Here is a 17,257-nt window from a genome sequence, read left to right on the forward strand (position 1 = left end):
TCTGTCTTATCAGGTAAATTACTGTACACAGTGTATTCATTAATTTTCATTTTCATGTAGTAAAGGCTCTATGCCTTCATAAAGGACGTACTTTTCCTTTGTTTAAGGGTATTTGGGCAGTTTATTCTCTGTTATATTCTCAAGTAAACAATACATACAAGTACAGTACAGTATTTTCTGAGGAAACACTCATACTTATTTTTTTTAACCCAATTCCCGATAACCCGGCATTTTCACAAACTCGGCCATCCTTCGGTCCACATTAGGCCGAGTTTTCGAGGCTCTACTGTATTGGAATTTGTTCTGTAAAATATCACTGTGTATTTATATTTGCTATGCTGACACATTTAAATAATATTTTTGCTAATACTCTTAGTCGTAGGTTTGCTGTACAGGTTTGACATGAACTCTGAATCCCCCTGAAGAGCACTATATCAACGGTGGGCAACCCCCGGCCCGCGGGCCAGCGACGGCCCGCGAGATGTTTAGAAGAAATTATAAATAAATATTTTTCGATGTAATTCGTCTAGTTTAAATTGAATATTATTTTCTGAAGTGTTGCTGCAGCAATGACAGGAAAAAATAAGGGAGTCATTTCTTTATTCAAACAAAAAATGAGAGAACAGAATTTTTTAAAATTATATCTCATCGCATCATCCATCAAGAAAATCTATGTGCAAAAGCTATGCAATTAGAAAATGTAATGTCTGTCGTATCCAACTACATAGTGCTGTTTTTATTGTGTTTAAAGTCACTTAAATTTTACAAATAGGTGAGCCGTTCACAGCCCGGCACACGCATTTGTAAAATCTAAGTGACTCATACAACATGGAATTCATATAAAACGGAATAATCAACAGTGTTATAGGGGGGTCGACTGTAGTAATTAATTTCTTTTTATTTATTTATTTATTTATTTCATATTTGCAGACTAAAAATTTACAGGTCACAAGGTGTCAATTAACTACTATGGCCCGTGGAGGAAACGTAAAATTTATTCTGGCCCATGTTATAAAAAGGTTGCCTACCCTTGCACTATATAACACTGGAGGGCGCTGAAGAGGGGTTAAGAGTTGGCGTTAACTCGAAATGCATATATAGAAGGAAGAATTAAATAAATTATAGTTTGAACGTTCGGATATTTTACTTGCTGAATGAAATACTACACTGTACTGTACCTATAAATATAGGATTATATAGTTCAAATACTTAATACTAAAATAGCCATACCTTTATAATTCTTGTCAACACGAACATTTTTAGTGTAATATATCTGACACAATCCAACTTTATCTTTGTATTTCGTTGTAAGATTTTCAAAAATTTACGATATTAACCATATTATCATAATCTACATTAGAATAAATTTATTCCAATATTGACATGCCCGCCTTAAGTGGGCGAGCAAGGCATGCACCACACGCGGGCGGCAAATCGAGCGATCGGTCACGCAATATTCAAAGTCATTGTCATAATACTCACCCTACTTATAGCATAAGAAATGTCTTCTCATGGAGAAAAAAATCCGACCGGCGCGCAATTACTATATTCTTATTTACAATATCTTTTTACTAATGACTTAATTTCAGCATTTCCGAACACAGCAATAACACTAAGAATATTACTTACATTGTTGGTTTCAGTTGCATTTGGTGAAAGGTCCTTTAAGTTAAAAATAATAAAAAACTATTTAAGATCAACAATGCACCAGCAAAGATTAAGTAATTTAGCTATAGTTTCAATTGAACGTGAAATCTTAGCCAGCTTGGATACTAGAAAATTAATAGCAGATTTCGCAAACATAAAAGCAAGAAGAGTTCAATTTCAATACATAAATATTTATATGGCTTTACGCTTAAGTAAACAAAAATAACTTAGTAATAATAAATAGTTTTTCTTTGTAAAGTATTTCTTTTTTCTCACACTCTTATGAGACAACACTAAAGAGCCTTTCTGGCAAGCTCGGCGTAGGTAGTTGTAGTTAAGCAGAGGGTGGCATAATCGGAATTGCACACGGGCGTTCAAACAGCTAGCGGCGCCCCTGAATATTGATATCGATACTCGTAGGGCATTTGCTGTTAAATTTTCAAGACTATACAGTATACTGTACACGTTTTAAACAATACTGTTGTCTAGTTTTCGATGCTGTGATTAAATAAAGGTTTGTGACAAAAGCATTAAAACTTTACTTAAATTAATAGTTATGTCGTGAAAAAATTAACATTTTACAAAATTCATTCTATTTATTTTTTATTGTTAATTTTTAAATTTATTAGATGAAGATAAAGTTGCTTGAGTAGTGTAATATTTAAACTTCCTTTTACTGTACGCGTCTATTGGTTCTTCTCGAGACGTATTTTAATTTTCCTGATTATGAAGCTCATGTTTAGAGTGGTAAATTGCAGGATAAACGGGTCAATATTGTATTAGTTGAAAAGTATATTTTTTGTGCTACTTTTATTGCCCATGAAAAAAATTCGAGTTGCTTCCGAATTCTATTCCTGGTCCCCTAGAGGCTAATGACAATACATACGATTGAAAAGATAGACAAAACGATTATTTGTGATGAAAATTGTATACTAGGATTTACATTAAACACGTAAACATTATTGAAGAAAGATCCAATATCAAATATACGCGTAAAGTTAATAACAGTCCGGGCATTTTCTTTATGCCATGTGCTGCTGTGATAAATAGCTGTTTAAGATTTTTCTATTGAAAACAAACTTTATAAAAAAAACACACATCTAAATGTATAAAGTCACTTATCTATATATATAAAAATGAATGTGTGTGTGTGTGTGTGTGTGTCCTTCATGCATTACCACACCGTTTATCCGATTGCCGTGAAACTTAGGGAAGTTGTTTAATATACTCCCACAAAGGTTTGTGGCATAGTACGATTGCCATAAAACTTTGGGAAATTTTTTAATACACTCTGGCATAGTACATTTATCCTACAATAGATGGCGCGCGTTTACACGAGCATTTGAACACTGTGTGTCCGATCTATTTCAAATTGTGAAGACCATTTCCCCCCTCCAAAAAATATCTCTATATATGCATTTGTTATTTACGATATTTGTAATAATTTTTGTTTAATCACTTTATTTCAACTTTTTTTTCTTTTTTTTTTTGCTAATTATGTATTCGCTCAAACTTTGTTAAAACCTTAACTGTATCTCGAACAACGACCGAAGTTGTAGGAGGAAATTCGCCTATTTTACCGTTTTAGGGATCCCCTTTTCCAAATTTTAATATCGACTCAAAATAAATTAAAAAGACAAATTACAATAAAACGGTTTATTATTTAACTATCAGAAATTTCACAACACGCCAAGCAAGAGAGGAAAGAGCAATTAAATAATTAAAATTGTAAAGGATTAAAAATATATATATAAAAATGGGGAATATCGCGCTTCTGACAATCGCTGCGAGTGTGTGAGCTAGATTGGGAGAATCCATGCTTCTCACGTGTACAACTGTATGTAACCAGCTCGCGTCGGAAAACATTCTGATTTATTCGTGTACGCACCAGACGGAAAAACAAAAAATATCGTGTATCCACGAGCACTCCAATAAATAAATAGAATTGAAACGACACTTTGAAATATTTTCCCGATGAAAATGAATAATAATAATAAGTTTCAATAAAAATGATAAAATGTAAATTGAATTTTATTATAAGGAGCTTGCTAAAATTTCGTTTTTTTCTGAGATCGCAGCAATGCGCGACGGGTAAGCTAGTACTGTATAGATTTAACTGCTGATAGTTATATTTTAACATCTTTGTTATTCGAAAAAAAAAAAAAACTTAAATCTTCCTATATACAATTTTATTTTTATTATAAAAAATATTCCGGGGGGTATTGTTTCCTGTTGTAAAAACCCAGTAGAAAAAAAAATAATTCTCCGAAACAGTANATTTAATAAATTTTTATTGAAAACATGATACCAAGACTAATTACATTAATCCAACTCCAAAAAAACCAAAATTATTGCAAACAATTTATTATAAATTATATAAATTGAGTTTAATACTGGGAATTAAAGACAAGTTAAAAATGAAAATGCAATTGAAACTAACTTAATTCAAGTGTATTGATATCAGTTCAACTTTAGTATATAATTAGAGATGAAGCTTTGTTCTTTTCACTCTTTTTGCCCCTGTGGACAACTAAGAAAGCTTTTTTAATCACCCATTAGGCACGCAATGAGGAGGAGCGAGCTGACATATTCAATACAAACCTTCCAAAAAAAATTCTTTGTTCTTTTTTTTTTTTAAACTTTTTATCTCGTGGGTTTTTTTATCTAGGGTCCACAGAATAAAAAGAGTAGATGGGGCCCCCAATAAATGTAATGCCCCATTCCTCGTCATCCAGCTGACCAAATATGAACCAGGCTGAATACTTGACAGGCGTGGAAAAAAACCATTTTGGTGCCCACAGCATGTTGAGAATGAAAAGAAAAAAACCATGAATGCAACTATCATAGAAAATGTTGCCTAATACATGTAGGTTAATATAACAATGAAAATAACCTTTACAAAATTAAGTTTTTATTGTTACTATAATCAAATTTGCCTATGCTTTACTTCAATTTTTTCTTTTCAAGATACTGCTGAGTGAAGATACACAACTACAGTGGAATGTAGAATGAATGTAATTGATTTCAGAACCTTGTTATAACATATTGAAATATATATGTTAAGAATAATCTGTTCCAGGCTCATAGGGTATGCTTCAAAGCAAAGTTACCATCTAACACATCTATTTAAACAGGTAAATACAAAACAAAACATAAACTATAAGTGTAAAAATTATATAAAATTTTTAGATATTGCACCTGTAAATTTGTATAGCATAAACAATTTTTCCTTAATGAAAACTATGAACAAATTTTTCCCTAATAATGTGTACACACACTAATGCACACAAAAAGCCAATAACTGAACCTTGCAAATGTAAACAAAAAAGTGACCAACACACTAATAAAAGTGGGAAGGCTCCAACATGTCATTCACACAAGCTTACTTCATTGGTCAACAGTATTCTTTTGCATTCGGTATAAATTAATCACCAATGTGCCAACATGCTTGTCTCCAGAGCCTTGCTGGATCAAGTTTTGTACAAAACTGTAAAGTAATAATTTAAAAGATAAATGACAAACTACTTTTACAAATTTAAATAAACATATTTGATGCTTCTATGTCTTTAATATATAAAAATACAAATATATGAGAAAATGTATACAAATAAATATTTAGCTTCAAAACATTATTACATGTTTACTTATTGCTACAGAGTTTACTGGTAAAAATGATAAAATTGCTGGTATATTTACCAGTGCATTTTTAACTGATTACCATTAAACTGTTAAATCGATTTACCAATAATGCAATCCCTAAAAACCACCAAGCAAACAAATATAAGTTACAGAAATGTTAAATGCCTTTTATACTTCTTACAAGTACCGGGTCATCCATCAGCTGCCAGAAAATTAGTGTTAAACCTATAATATTTCATCAAAAGAATCATCCTTTTGTTTATACTTTTCTAGGCATGTGGAACATTTTTATTTACTTTATTATTATTGTATCTGATAGCAAAAATAAAAATTTATTTGCTTACTAATAATTATTTTGATATAATAAAATTTATTAATTTTGTAAAACTCTGAATTACTAAAATTAAGATTTACCTGAATATATAAATCTTTTATTAAAATCATATCACAAAAATTGAAGTAAAAAAAGAGTAATGACCTTCTTGCACTGAATATCTCTTTTCGTCGAACGTTGCCCCGATAAAACTCAACGTTCGAACCGTGTGGCTCTTCAGGACAAAATCATTACTGTCACACAGTTAAAAATAATATTCACCACCTTTGGAAATCTTTTAAAAAGCTTATTTGGTTGGGAGTGTCCAAGAATGCCTGAAAATTTAAGCAAACCTGTAAAATGTTTTCAAAATTTTACATAAATTAGAACATGATAAAAGATCAAAAATTCATATAAACAGCAGATATGTTAGAAGATATTTAACTATATCTTATAAATTTAGTATTATTTTCTATACTATTAAATATAACTTTGTATAAAAATCATTAAATGTAACAAACATTNAGCATTTTACAAAGATTCATTTTATTTATTTTTTATCGTTAATTTTTAAATTTATTACATGAAGATAAAGTTGCTTGAGTAGTGTAATATTTAAACTTCCTTTTACTGTACGCGTCTATTGGTTCTTTTCGAGACGTATTTTAATTGTCCTGATTATGAAGCTCATGTTTAGAGTGGTAAATTGCAGAATAAACGGGTCAATATTATATTATTAGTTGAAAAGTATATCTTTTGTGCAACTTTTATTGCCCATAAAAAAAAATTGAGTTGCTTCCGAACTCGATTTTTGGTCCCCTAGAGGCGAATGACAATACATACGATTGAAAAGATAGACAAAACGATTATTTGTAATGAAAATTGTATACTAAAATTTACATTAAACACGTAAACATTATTGAAAAAAAATCCAATATTAAATATACGCGTAAAGTTAATAACAGTCCGGGCATTTACTTTATGCCATGTGCTGCTGTAATAAATAGCTGTTTAAGATTTTTCTATTGAAAACAAACTTTATAAAAAGAAACATCTAAAATGTATAGTCACTTATACTGTATAGATTTAACTGCTGATAGTTAGATTTTAACATCTTTGTTATCTGACAAATAAACCTTAAATCTTCCTATATACAATTTTATTTTTATTATAAAAAATATTCCGGGGGTATTGTTTCCTGTTGTAAAAACCCAGTAGAAAAAAAATTTTCCAAAACAGTAATTTTTTTGTTTTTCTCGAATTAGAAATTTCATTTTTTGTTATACAATATTTTAAAAAATTGCATCCATGGGCGTAGCCAGAGTTTTGTTATGGGGGGCCTAGTAAAGGCTAACCTGACACAAAATTGAATTATTTCAAATTATTGTTCATTATTGGGCACAGAGCGAACCGTTCACTGTTTTTTAGTATTCAAAACTTTTATTTTAGCCTTAGGTTTTTACAAATCGACTCAACACTTTTTCGGCTGTGATTTTCTGGGGGGCACCAGTTTCCCTGAAAAAAGCCGTGCCCACCCAAACCCCCCTCGCTACGCCCATGGTTGCATCGTTAAAAATTTATAAAAACAGCGACTCAAAACATTACTGATCAGGACAACTGTTCCATGTCAGAGTAACGAACGTTATCATCAATGAGAAATCTGGGACGTTCTATGCGTCATTCGTCATTCTTCCTTTGAAGATATGGAGCCAGGTTCTACAGTTTTTAGTATCAAGTCCTGTATGATGAAAAAAAGTATAAAAAAACATTTTAAAACACATTGTTTTTAACCACACCAGAAGTATCGTTGACATCATACGAATGGCTTACCAGCATGAAACGAGAGCAACTTATAAATGTACTGTACATGGCAAGTTGCCATTGTTTTGACTGTCATCTTTTTTATCAGTGTTTGGTGTCTTGGCTGGAAATACCAGACAAAGAGTCAAAATAGCAATACCCAATAAACAACTGGAAGGTGAAGGAAAATCTGAATGAAAGGAAAGAAAAAACAAACATTTAATACGTACAGATACTCATTCATGTAAATCTAATCATTTATAAAATTTTATGTGTGTACTGTACATAGGTAATATGCTGACTTGATAACTAAATGATTGAAAATTCCAATTTATAGAACTATTTCATACTTACTTCAGTCCACTTTAAGTTATAAAGGCTCATATGTAAGTGTGTATTAATATTGAACTTTATTAAAAGGTCGACTGTCTTCTCAGTAACTTCTCGACTAACTCGCTTTACATTATCCATCTCCTAAACAAGCTGCTAGTAGTTGTACTTAAAAATATATCTTATATACCAATAACGAAAAATATATAACAATAACAAAACGAATCATTCGTCCATATTTATACTCGACACAGAGGGTGTGTTAAACCAGTTATAATAAAGCTGGATAATCAAGCCAATGACACCGGTCGTTTCATTTGAAACAGGATACGCTATTGGCTTGCTTATCCAGCAGTATTAAGCCCCTGTACCATTCAACACGCCCGGTATGCGAAGATGCTCTTTCACAAAGGACAAAAAAGTAACATTTAAATTATAAAATTTTATTTGATTAAATATAAGTAAGATTATTTTATATTAATTAGTTGTATGAAGGCAACATGTATAGAAATAAATTGTATTTAAATTAGCAAATTGTCTAATTTGCATTCTTGGTTTAATCGTAATAAAATTAAGAAAACAATTTGCATTATAGATTTGTATAAATAAATTAGAAATACTCATATCTCAGAAAATTTTCGATTTTTGGATATTTTTTAAGTCTCCAAATTTTTCAAAAATTTNCATGTCCCTTATCTTGTTACGCTCGCAAAATCGTTTGTACCTCACACTTGGTAAGCGCACATTCGTCACACTCTAATTATAGCCAGACAGAAGCACTCTTATTAATTCTACTCTACTAAAAAGCAATAGAATAGTTAAATAAATGTTTCCCGTTTGTAGTCTTGTATAAATAATGTTCTTATACCGATTTTAGCAGAAAACATTCATAATCAATTAGTACTGTACAATACAGGTATTTAATTATCCGAAATTTTTATGATTTTAAATTAATTTTAATTTATAAGATACTAAACTCTATCTTCAGTGAATCGCGATAATTTTTTTTACGCATTTAAAGTTTATTTTTATAGAGTAATCTCTAAAATTATGGTGTATCACTCCGGAAAAACAGTCTCATTTGATTAAAATAAAACATTAAATAATTTCAAAAGAGGAAAAGGAAGATATAAAACTATATTTATTGATAGCGTAAGTTGCGCTTTCGTATTTCTGCTCGAATTAACTTAAATGTTAGATTTAATAGAGTGCGAAATGCCGACATTTCCTCTTATATTCGCCAAGATAAAAGTAAATCCGATTTCAATTTCAACAGTTTTCATAAAGAATATATCTTATTATATTTTTACGAGGAAAATTTAACGTTTCTGATCATTTAAATTATTTTTTTCGCTTCAAAAATCGATAGTTTATGCGAAAGAGAAAAGAAAAATGGGATCTAGAGTCGGGCCCGGAGGTGGTAAACCGATAACGATACAACAAGGCCACATTTCGTTTTTGTGTCGTTTCTATAAGTAAACAATTTAAATAAAATACAGTCACTAATATTTTTATTTTGAAAGAAATTTAATACAAAAACTTTAATGTGAAAATCATAATAGAAAATGGAATCTTATCTTAATGCTGAGATAAATTAATTTAGATTGCCTCAAGTATACTTTTATTTACATCAAAATTTAAATATATAACACGGGACGACGCCTATTCGACGATTAATTCGACAAAGACCGTCGAAAACCAGTTTGTCTTTGTTAACCGCGTCGTTGAGACATGTGCGGTACCAAGTACGCGAGAAGAATAAAAGTTTAATTTTTGTTGTAGGAAGTTACAAAAAAAAATAAATTATGGAAAATCATAAAATATGGGCTCCCGATCCAGTTCACGGTTTCAGATTAGGTAAAATTGTTGATATAGGCGAGGAAACAATAAACGTTCAACTTTTGGATGAACCGAGCAGGGTAAGTGTTTTACTTTGAGTAGAAATTATTTAAAATTACGTAAATATATGTGTATAGATGTATATAAAACTAAATTGCTCAAATTAAAAGCACATAAAATATTTCTAATTGATAGCTACATGTATTACCTTGAAACATATTGATTTTGTTTTGGTTACTTTTTTAATTTTATTCATACAATCATACTTACACCTCATATTTTCATTAGAATTTTTAACTAATCACTTTATATGAATGCTTGTATTTTCAAGAAACTAGAAAATAAAAGAAAGGTTAATGTTAATCTTCCTTTTATTTCTGTCTTCTTGAAAATGCGAGCATCTGGACAAAGCGATTAGTTAAATATACAGTATCGTCACATTCCCAGAATTGTTAGAATTTTTAATTAACCTGTACATTATTCTTTTACATTTTTAAAAAGTTCAGATTTATAGGTGAATTTTCTGTTAAGAATTCAGATTTACAACTTATTCTAATTATAGAAATAACGATTGAAGGAATTTATCACTAGAGTAAACAGAGATGACAACTCTATTTATTTCTGTAATTAACATAAGAATAGCTTGGTAAAATCTATCAGTTTTAATTTTGTTTGTAGATACAGTAGAGCATTGAATATCCGAAACAATTCGGGACTGGGGTTGTTCAGATAACTGATCATTTAAGAAAAATATAGTAAACACAAAACTGTACTNCTTTTTAGATAACAATTCCTTTCACTCTTGCTTTAAAGTGTATATAATATGATAATAATTCTTTCAAACTGTTTATAATGAAATAAACTTTGTTATAATCAGTAATGAAATAAATCTGTAATGCACAACCAAGTATGCATTTGAAAACCGAAATATTGTTTTATTAAAAATGGCATTGACACCGATACCAAAACTGTATATAATGAAAATTCTTGACACCACTATTGCTGCTTTTGATGTCAGAACGATTACTTGATGTCTCTGATATCATGACTTTCCATAGTAAAATATTTATGACTGTAAAACGTAGTCACTGAATGAAGGTTTAACTGTATTGTGTTTCGTGTACATATAAGATAAAACTGTAATAATTTAAAAATGATTGATATACGCATGCTTGACTGCAGTTTCTGTACATGTAAAGTTTACAGGTATGTTTTTGGAGATATCACTGGTTTTTTTTATTTCATGCTTAATAAATGGTTACATTAGTTCCCTCGTGTACAAAGTATTTATCTGTTGAAGGCCATAAGATGGAAATGTTGCACGCAGCTACTCCACAGCAAAGAAATAAATGGAAATATGAATTTGAAAATAATTTTTTAAATATATTTCAAATTATTATTCAGAGTAAGTGGCAACGATTTAATTTTTCCAACAACACCTTTAAATGGTATCTGTGAGAAAGGCTCTAATTTAAAAAAATTAAATATTTTTAAGAAATGTAAATGTATTTATGTATGATCTTATCGAATTACATTGGGTTTGACACCAAATACTAAAGAGACAGCAAAAACAATTACATATACGCTGCACTCGACTCTATTTGATTGCTGCTGTTCTCTTGAAAAGTTCAGAGATGTCAGTATTAATATGAGAATACAATCTCAGTAAGAATACATTGAGTTCCATAGATATTTTATGTAATTCACAGTATTGTATGTACCAACAAGTTTTGTGTAAGTTAATAAGAGAGCAATAATAAATTGTAATATTTGCAAATCCAATGATCATTGCTATGTAGAATTTGTATATAATCAATAACAGATCAGACAAAAAAAATAATTGCAGGATTTGTGGTATAATTTGATGCTAACATTAAATAATAAGTACAATTTTTTTAGAATATGAGCAAAACAAGTCATATGCAAATTCTGTAGTTTTCCATTACATATAATAGTCGTTTTATCACTAACAGATAGCTGTGCAATAAACGAAGCTATAATTTAATAAATCTAGAACAATGAAATCATATCTCATCAAGTTTTTTCAAAATTCGAATATGTATCCAATAAAGGACAAATATGCAGTAGTAGCTTCTACTTCCAATGATTCTAATTTTGAATGTTTCAGAATAAGAGGCGGATAGTTCTGGTTGGAATCGATTTAAACTCAAAATTACTAATAAGGAAACAACAGTTCCACATGAACTGTTCCAGTTCTAGAACTACCAACATATTCTTCATTTAATGCTTCTATGAATACAACTTTTAATGGAACAGTGAATTCATTATCTGGATTTGACAATAAAACTTTCCACAGTTTTTACAGAATAATGAAATTAGTTTCAAATATTTTAAATTTATAAAGATATTTTAAAAGTTTATACTCTTATTAAAGTTTTTAATTATTTGCTTTTATTAGTAAACTAGCAGATATGTACGACATTGCCTGGCCAAAATATAAAAAGCATTAAAGTTAAAACGGAAACAATATTACAAGTTCGGTTATTTTAGCCTACCATTGTTATGGCTATCACAAAATGTCAAGGAGATCAGATTGAGAGACGAGCGAGACATTCAGATTTCATGAAAGTCTATATTTATCTCAGAGAATAAGCAAGAAAAATCTGGTGAAGATCAACCAAAAAGCTAAGAACAGACAGACAAAAATATTCTATTATCTATATATGTATAGATATATATATATAACCGTTGTGAAACCATCGAGTCGAACAGCAATTTCGACAGAACATAATGATACCGCAGAACCATCTAATCCAACAGACTAAGCAGTTCCGAGAAACCACTCTGTCAGAATAGTTTTGTACTTGGATCAGTTCCAATAGTTCCAGTTCCAGAGGCAGAACTGAATTTTTCCTAACTCTAATCCAGATTTCAAACATTATATTAATATAGACTAAATATATGTTCTAAATAAGTTCAACATTGTGTCAATGACTCACAAAACCTTTGAATATTCAGTAAAATTATTTAATTCAAATAACAAACATTTTCGACCTTAATATTCAATTCTCACCAGGTTTTACAAATGCTGAGATTCTAAGAATAGTTCTGTGTAACAAATTTAAAATCATTATAACGTTGTGCATGTGTGTTGCCATGGATGCATACGTGAACATTGTGTTATTTAAAAATGTAAATTTTTGTCAAAAAAAAATTTAAATTAAAATGACAAACATAATGATGAGCCCCCGGGCAGATATTTCACAAAATATATCTTTTTTGACAGAAGAAGAAAAGCAGGATTTTCAAGTGAAATGAAAAATATTGATAAAAAGCGATACCTCAGGCAGGAATAAAGGAAACTTGATGAAATTTGATACGTAGGTTGAAATAATTCGTAGATGACGATGATTCTCATATTTTGTCTAGATGATGTGTATGTCTTTAGTTTTTTAATAAAATGTGAATTGCAATAGACAGAAAGTGTTCTAATTCCGGTATGGTAAGGTTTGCTTTGTTAAGTCCTTCATTAAATCGCTCACTCACTTGGTGGCTTGCCTCTACCGAGCCTTATGATAATGTCTTAAAAAAACTTTTTGTGAATTTAAATGTATGAAATCATTGCAGCAATGAAGCAAGAAATATTATCAGAAAAATAAACAACATATAATACAAAAGAAAAATTTATTGCTAAATGTAGAGCAATTAAAGTTTAATGGCAACTTTTCCCCGCCCTAAAAAATTAAATAATTAAATACTGCATATCAATATTTTTGTTCTCGGCCATTAAAAATTACTGTCATGAAATTAATCAATTCATGGAAATTACATACAACATGTCTCTAGTGAATATGCATAACTGTTGTTCATATTTAAGATTTAAGTTGAAACAATAATGTAATAATTTACTTTCCTACACTAAAAATGATGTTGAAAGATCATTGTTTTGAATCGGTTGAAGATATAAAGAAAAATTGCACTGCTTCCAGCATTTCTTTCATCCCTAGAAAGACATTGCTAGAAGTAGTGCACATGCAACAAAGTATTTTAAAGGTGATGAGGCCAAACAACTTCTAACGAGTAAGTTAAACAGGAAATATTTTATTTAAAAAGTTCAGGAATTTACTGAACAGACCTTGTATGTGAATACCTTTTAATTAGAATACATATTTATAAAAAAATAATATGAATTGTGACCTTATATAAAAAATTTACAAACTTTAGTGATTGTTTTAAATGTTTTGGCAGTAGGGCTTCCAGATTTTGTGCCATTTAAATTGTTTTCTATTTAGTGCATTCTGATAATTAACATTATATTGCATTACTCTGTTAAACGAACATTTTTTTTCTAATGAAAAACAGTAAAAAAATCACAAATTAAGTAAATATTAAAAAATTTTTGTGACTTGATAGTTTGGAAGAAAAGATTTCTGACATTTTGGAATACAGGCAGTCTGTTGGCTGGGAAATTCTGCAGTAGTACTGTTTCTGCCAGTTTTGATTTTGGTAATGACAAAATCATTTGTGTAAATTAATTTTTTTATTTGTTGTTTGCTTAATTTATGGTTTTAACACTTTAAATTATTTTAAAAATTTAAGAGTATACAACAGCGAGTCCTTTTTCCCTATTTACATCCTTTTTAATTCCAATCCAGCAACCACAATATAACAAGAATGCTGTTGTGGAAAATTTAGTTTTTAATGTTTGTAGCCTACAAAAAAGGGTTGATTTCGAGATCATTTTTTGATAGTATTTGTCTGTTTTAGAAGTTTTACTTCAATTCGCCTGCTGTTTGTGGTTTCTGGATTGGAATTAGAAAGAAATGTAAATATAATAAAAGGACTCATTGTTTGTATAGTCTTAAATTTTCAAAATAGCTATAATAATTCTGGGCTAATGTGTACAGTACTTTACGTTATGTTTTATAAATTGTAATATAGGGATGTTTAATTGTTCAATAACTATATTAATAAATAATTTTATAATTTTTACTTTTAGTTCTTCACAACTTATTCACTTTTCGAACATTTTACTTTTTATATACATTTTTAGGAATACATTATTTCCGAAAGTAAGTCTTGAAGACTGCCTGAACAGTACCATATTTTGAAACATAATGTCATCTATTGAATATATTTACATAAAAAGCTGCAAGTTTCGCAGAACACATATATATCCAGGTAATAAAAAATTATAATACATAAAAATAAATTACCATAACTAGAAAGAATAAATGATTTTAATATAAAGTATAAAATTATAAAGGATAAATCATAAAGTTAAAAATGAACAGAAAAATCAGAAGCAAGGAAATTTTTATGCAAATTTAAGTAGGTCTTAGAACATATCTTAGTAAGTGTATTGCTATTTAACAGTCTAAATAACTTTACTTTATGATTAAATGTGAAATATTAATATAAAAAAGCTTAAAAAAAGATAAGTAATAAAAAATTCCAATAACTTTTGGATATCAGATATTCATCATCAAGAATCCTGATGATAAATATTAAATATTTGGAAGCTCATAAGCCATATTTCTGTAAGATATTTTGCTTCATTAAAGCATATTTTGTTATAATTTTATTTTAGAATATTAAAGTTATGAAATACAGTAAGATTTCCTTATTAAAATTATTCTCAAACTCATCTATACTTAGAATAATAATTTTAAGTGAGTTAAGTAAATAATGCAATTAGTGGAAACTCCAATGAAAACATGTTAGAACATTATAATTTCTGTAACTTGAAATTTATTAATTATAATTATCATTTTTAATTAATAGTAATTTTAGGGTTTACTAATCTGATAATATTAGACTGTTGATAACAATATTTATAAATAAAATACGTAGATTTAATTATACTTATAAAAAAATTTTGTTCATGTTTTCTCACATCTCTGACTGTGTAACTGGGCGCATTGGGCAACTTTGTTCATACAATGTTAATAAATGCAATATACAGGGTGTAACTAAACTATGTACCAATATTTTAGAAGTACTTATCCCCACTTGCTACACACTGTATGAAACAATATCATACTTCAATTACTATCAAAGGCTGCCTACTATATATATTTTAAAATTTTTATTAATTTTAATATTTTAAAATATAATTTTAAGCCACACTCTAATCAGTTGATTAATTAATGCAAGGAACTAACACATCACAGGGTATACNTTTAAAAATATTTAAAAATATACGGCCAGCTAGTATTCACTCTACTTTAAACCTTTTTCCTCCTGAGACTTCTATGAGAATGTTCCGGGAAAACCGACACCAGCCGTTCTCAAGGTCATCCAGCTGTAAATACAATGACTCATCGGTGTCAGATTTCACAGAAAGGCTAGACAATGGACCTTAAACTTTGAAGCTTTTTCTTCAAAATTAACGCATTTCTTTTGTTTTTTTTTCAGTTTTAAGTATTTTTTATGTTTAATTATATTAATACAGTATAAAAAATTGGTAAAGTGTTAAACCAGTTTACTGAAATAATAACTTGGCTAAGTCCCACAGCTCAATTTTCGTGTAAATTAATATTCGGAGTCATTTTCATTATGAAACGAGACTGTATTCACAAGAAACATATCCATATTTATATATACTTACATATAATCTATCAAAAATTGTGCCTTAATGCAAAAGGCTATCGTCAGATGAAGCCATACCGATACTTCTGTAAAAACTATTATTATATCCTTTTACAATATTGTTTAATTTGTCGACATGTTGATAAGAATTACAATAAGTAAATAATCTATATATTTTATTTTCGCAAATTTTATTTAAAGTCAATTACGAAAGCTTTGGTATCTGAATGAGTGGAATAATGATTAATTTTATATTTTTTAAACAAATTTTTTACTAACCTATTTTAACATTCAGATCTTTAAGAATGTTTATATATTTATTTTTAAAATCCTCCCCAAAACTCATTAAAACCAACCGAGTTTAACGGCGTTTTTCTATTTCTCATTAAATACGTTAAGTTTACCATTCCTAAAACACGCTTACCACAAACTGTTAATTCACCTTTTACGTTCCACCCATAATGATTTTGTTTCAGATTGTCGATTAAATGCGGAATATATTTTCGATATAACTGCAAGAAAGATATAGTTATTTGTTTAATAATTGCATCCTTATTATCATCATCATCACTAGGTTTTACTTTGGGTCCAGAAGATGCTTCTTGAATTTCATCTGGTACGACAGATACTCTGATAGGTTCTTTCGGCGCCCGAACTGTTTTTTCGCCATTAGATTCATTTTACTATTACCGTGCCAATTACTTTTCCTGCCATGGTCAATAACGGCGCCAGTAGAAGAGGAAGGAATACACCAGATAAATTAACGAAAATTTTTTTTTGGTATTTAAAGGAACGTCCCGTTAGTGACTCCGGGCTACATAAAGAAGGAACGTTACAAATTTAAATAATGAATTCGCCGATATTCATACAAAAATGTAATATTAATACATCGCGCTAAATTTCTGTCATCCATTTTTATGCAAAATATTACACACAGATAACGATTACTTTCCAAATAGCTAATTGACAACTAGCTCTTTCAGGTTGAGAATGATGCAAGTTCAAACATGTTAGAACACAAATCTGTGTGTTGTATCGATATAATTATGTCGCGATCGACACTAAGTGGCCATTCCAGGAATTAAAGTGACACACCTTGTACAGAAACGTTCGATAATCTGGATTTATTTTTAATAA

This window comes from Centruroides sculpturatus, unplaced genomic scaffold, assembly GCF_000671375.1.
Source record: "Centruroides sculpturatus isolate CEXI.00-Female unplaced genomic scaffold, Cexi_2.0 scaffold316, whole genome shotgun sequence".
In the NCBI taxonomy this organism is placed as follows: domain Eukaryota; kingdom Metazoa; phylum Arthropoda; class Arachnida; order Scorpiones; family Buthidae; genus Centruroides; species Centruroides sculpturatus.